Below are 5,432 nucleotides of genomic sequence, written 5' to 3' on the forward strand. Positions count from 1 at the left end.
CTTCTTTGCCAGCTGGTCAGCGAGTAATCCAGCTCCAAAATCCACTTGAGAACCTCCTTTGTAGCTACATTTCCAGTATCAATTGTTGCAGATCAGGGAACAGACTCTGAGATGTTGATATTTCCTGCAGTATGTTTATTTGAACACGTTCTCTAGATCAGTGCATTTGAGGGAACAATGAATGCAGAATTGGGCAAAGGGAGAAGCTGAATTGCCATGCAATTGCAACAGCAGCTTCAGCCAATATTGCGGGGAACTCTTAAACTAGTCGTTCAGTTTAGTTAAAGAGCCACTTTTTTGTAACATAGCACATCAATCAGTTGTTAATGTGGGTTGCCCCTGGGGAGGAAAAATAGTATTTGCAGCTTCCTTCTGTCAAGGGCAATGCCTGGATAAGGATACAGGTGTGAGCCTTCAGTTCCCAGCACCCCTTGTGGCTGGGGAAATGAGAACCTTAGTCCTGCAGAGGAATTTGGGAGGTGGAACACTGCATCTACTACAAAGCTCACTGAAAATTAAGAGGTATTATTCCAGAGACAGAAAGTAATAGCGCTACAAGGGTTGAAGAACATCTCTACCCTTTCTGTGATACTGGGTTCCTCAGACTTGGAAAAGGATCATACTGTCAAGTTCTATAAGTAGACTTGAGCCTGTTTGAAAACAGCACATCAGAGGTGGCTGGATCACAAGAGTTTTGACTACCATGTATCTGTAAGCCTCTTGTGAGTTTTAACATCCCCCATGCATTAGCTTACAATAGCAAGCGTGAAGCTGCCAACAGAATTGTCCAACTCTGAATGGGTCACACTGACCACACAATGACCATCTGGGCATGCAAGTTCCAATATGAATCAATAGTGCTAGACAGAGAGGTCTCTTCCCATGGTTGTTAGACAGCTGTTGCTCCTGGAACTTCCTCCTTGTGCTGTTGGGCTATGGTCTTCTATTTTCATTTAGGATTTTATCTAAATAGAAATGGCCCTAGCTTGAGGATCCTATGTACCAAAATATGTCGTGAATAGTAGAAGTACAAAATCATTCATCTGGAGAGTCATTGCATTGGTGATATGCAAAGAAATGTGAGTGTGGTGGAATAATACTTTTATAGCATTAATATAAATTACTGTGGTAGATTCTATTGTTCAAAATATTTGCTGCTTCCCCCTAAGGAAGGATTATGTATCCTCAACCACTTCTTTGATGTCAAGCTTTGCTCTATGCATTGCAATGAAGTGAAATGGCAAATGAATGAAAATGATGTGTGTCGCTTCTGAACAGAAGTTTTAGGAGTCATTGAATGGTCTGCTACTTGGCCCCTTTTTTCTTTCCCACAAGATGGGAAATATCCCAGTTAGGGGCTGTTCCATGTCTGGGCTTTGACATAAATGTTCATGAAGCAGAGCTACAGTGGGCTCATGATGAAAATGCAAAGTAAATGAGAACAAACCTCTGCTGTTTTAAGAAACAGATTTTTTGAGAGATTGTTTTCATAGCATAATTTAGCCCAAACTGACTGATATAGTCAAATTTCATAGGTTTCAGTTTGTGTATGTTCTGTTTGTAGACTTGATACATTCACTTAAAAATGACTAAGGGGCACCAGATTGTAGTGATTCTCTCTCTGGTCGGAACATTACTAGAGTAAAATCGGCCACTGTGTCTAGTTCCTATAATCTGGTTATTTTAGTGTTTTGTTTTGCTTTCACTTTTGTAATGACAAAGGCTAGGAGAAGAAGGGAAGGCAAGGGAGGGACATGGAGAAGATGAACTGGTAAACAGTCCCTGGCTGGGGCAGAGGATGATGAGTGGGGATAACAGCAGCTGTATAATTAAAAGGGAAAAAAGATAAATTGCTAAATTTGCATTTGTATTCTTGGACACTATGTTATTAATTCTTTAGAAAGTAATGCTTAAATAGTCTGTTCTGCCATTTGGATAGGATCAAAGGGAAAAACGTGAGGCTTCTTGCATCCAGCTCTACACTTAAAGATAGTGCACATTCTGTGGATCTACACACACGCACACTCATGTGCATAAACACACACATACACATACACACTCACTCAGTGAAATTAAGCTTTTATTTTCCTTCATTGAAGTTCAGTACTTAAAACAGTAACGCAAACAATCAAAGATGGTTTCAGTTATTTGAAAGAAGTTTTTATGTGTTTGCCTAATTTATTTTTCATTTTTGCGATAGGCATGGGGATTCTCGATGGTCCATATTGCTTAAATTTTGTACAGATATGAAAGTATGATTCATCCAAAATCATATGCAACTCTTCACACAACTCTTAAAATAACATCATTTAAAAATATGCTTTTATGTGAGATGCTGTGCTAAATATGTTACATGATATATAGGCTGTAACAACAAGATGGATAGCCTCATCTGCAAAATGAGGTTTTGAAGACCAAACTCACTGGTTTGTCAAAACAGGAGGTAGTAAAATGAAAACGCATGTGGAGTGCATAGCTTAGTGTCTGGCATAGAGGAAAGAGGAGAAAATGATAGCTAGTATGCACCCTAATATGACATGTCCTCCTACCAAATGATACAAGTTTTTAGCTTCAATTTTCCCATTTTTCACATGGAGAAAATTGACCAAGTTCATTGTATTGGGACAAAAACCTTCTCTGTGTTCTCAATGTCCTCTGACTTCTTTCTCTCTCTTGTTCGGTTCCCCAGCAGCACTTGGCTACCCTTCCTCTTCTGGAATTGGATTGTGGCAAGCAGAATTGTAAGGTGACCCCAGGATTCTGCCCCTGATATATACGCTCTGTATCCCTCCTCTTGAGTGTGGTCAGAACCTGTGCATATGATAGGATATTCTTTCCATGATTAGATGACTAATCCACTGACTTTTAGTTAATCAAAAGGGAAATTATTCTGTGTGGGCTTGACCTAGTCAGGGGAGTTCTTTAAGAAAAGGTGAGGCATCAGAGAGGCGCTGCTGGCCTTGAAGGAACAAATAGCCATGCTTGTTTGGAGGAGGGTGATGTGGCGAAGACCCAAGACCAGAATCTAGGGACTGAAGTGGCCCCCTACCAACAGTTAACAAGGAACCGGAAACCTCAGTCATATAGCCACAAAGAAATGAGTTCTGTCACCAAGCCAAGGGAGCATGGGTGAAGATCTTTCCCTAGTCAAGCTTTGATATAAGGACACAGCTAGCTGACACCTTGATTTCAGCCTTATAACACCCTAAGCACAGGAAACACAGAAACTGAGATAATAACTTTGTGTTGATTTAGGAAGCTAAGTTGTAGTAATTTGTAATGCAGCAATAGAAAACTAATAAAAGAAGAAACACACACCACTGGGATCTGGCCTGAGTGATTGCTGGATTCAGATGGTACAATCCCCAAGTGCAGGGAAGTTAACTCCCCCCCGGGGTTAATGATTGAGCAATGGGAAGTGAAAGATGGGGAGAAGGTGAGCATCAATTCTCCAGATCCCACTCTCTCCTTCCACTCTTAGTGGACTGCTCCAATTTTTTGTTTTCTTTGTAACCCTTCTAAAGAAGCCCTATACCAAAAGAATGCTTCTCCTGCTTAACTTGCTTTATCTTTTCAGAACTACTTGTGAGTAGTAGCCAGCTTGGTAATGTATCACGTTACGCTTTGCTTATTTCTTTCTTCTTCATCCCCACCAGCATGGTCTTGCATCTCCTAAATAAGATGTTAGTTTAGCACACTTGAATCCTTCCCTCAAGTTCTGTTTTCTGAAGGACCTGGGCTAAGTCACTTACATAACAATTAAGTGGCTGATGCAGCATTTAAGTCCAAGTCTGACTCCCAAAGCCTAAGTTAATTTTAGGATGTCTTATTTCATTTTAAGGAAGTTAAATTTAAAAGTGAAAAATACATACATGATAGAGGCAACACATAATTTCTGTGCTAATGACCACTTAGAGAAGACATGAAATGGGGGTTTCAGACTGTCTTGTTATTCAAAATAGGGCTGATCTAACCGTTAGAAGGAATCATTTTCTGGCGCTTTCAGTATGTTTAGTTTAAATTACATACATTTGGAAACAAGGGACTCTGTAGCATAAGTGATACTAGATTTGTGTAATGTTCAGTGTTAGTACATATTGGGGCAATAGTATGATTAAAGAGCCACTTGATCGTTGCACAGTGGAAATTGAGTTTCCAGTATACTTTTTCTTTTCTCTCTCTTATTCTCTCTCTCTCTCTCTCTCTCATTGTCAATACATTTTCTTTCTGAGGTTGGAATTTTGCCTTGAACTACTTCTGAGATGTTCTTTTCATTGAACAGTGTTCAATGAGCCTGAGGCAGCGCTTGAGGCAAATAAACAGAAACAGTACCCAAGTGCATTTTTAACACTGAGTTCTGTTGGTAAATGAAAATGTTCCTTTCAGATCAGCTAATCTGTTTAGTGCATTAGGGCCCAATAGAGTGGGCATCACACTTTGCTGCCTCAATGATAGGGCCTAGGGAATAGGTAAGGCCTTATTTCTGGTTTATTTTTCTCCTTATGAACTCATGGTAACTTGATGACCATCACCATGGGTTGCACATGTGGCTTTTAAATATATGTCCTTAGGAGTCAGTTGCAGATTCTTTAGAGATGCCTGTGCTGCTCTGGTTCTTTGGACGTTTTACTGATTGTCTGAGTTGAGTCATTTGACAGTCACCCCCCACCCCCACCCCCAAGTCACATGTGATTGAATAAATGAAGCTTGGCCAAACATTCTCTCCAGGAATTTGGAGTTGGAGATGGAGACCACCAAGGAGATAGGGCTGATCTCCTGACCAGGTGACATGTAACTACAAGGTGAGGTGGCCATCTTCCCTCTGTATGAGAATGGAGGAGCTAAAATGCCAGTTTGATTTTGTTTTCTATGTGGATTCTTGGCTCTTCCCCCTTTTATTGAAATGTTGTATGAAGAGAGAATGCCAGCAGGGATGATCTTCATTTTTCCCTTCCGGATCCACTGTTCACCTTTCTTCATCCTGATTCGTTTCCCAGGAGGCTGATCTCTGTCTTCTGACTCCCTTACCCTCTGGCTTCCAGGTGGGTTTGGACATTCTGAGGTATCATTAGGAAGTCAAAATGTAAGAAAAGAGGTTGGAGTAGTTATTTCCTTGCTTCCTCTCTCTAAGGCTGCGGGTTTGCAGTGGTTGCTGGACTGTAGCAAGATCACAGATCTTATAGGGTGATTTTCTTCTTCAGCTATAGCTATGGATCTCACTGTGTTTCCAAAAATGCACCCTGGGTCTAGCAACAGGCAGGTTCTATTATCACCTCTAGGCCTAACGGAGAAAGAGGAGGGAGCTTCATCTTGCTTTCATGGTTTCTCTTAACTCTGTCTTCAGCCCTTTGTAAGTAATTCGATGATGCCCCTTCAGAGTGCCTTCTTTTTCTTGCTGGGATCATGAGGGACTGTTACATGACCTATATGCT

This window comes from Hipposideros armiger, unplaced genomic scaffold (assembly GCF_001890085.2).
Source record: "Hipposideros armiger isolate ML-2016 unplaced genomic scaffold, ASM189008v1 scaffold_531, whole genome shotgun sequence".
Lineage (NCBI taxonomy): Eukaryota > Metazoa > Chordata > Mammalia > Chiroptera > Hipposideridae > Hipposideros > Hipposideros armiger.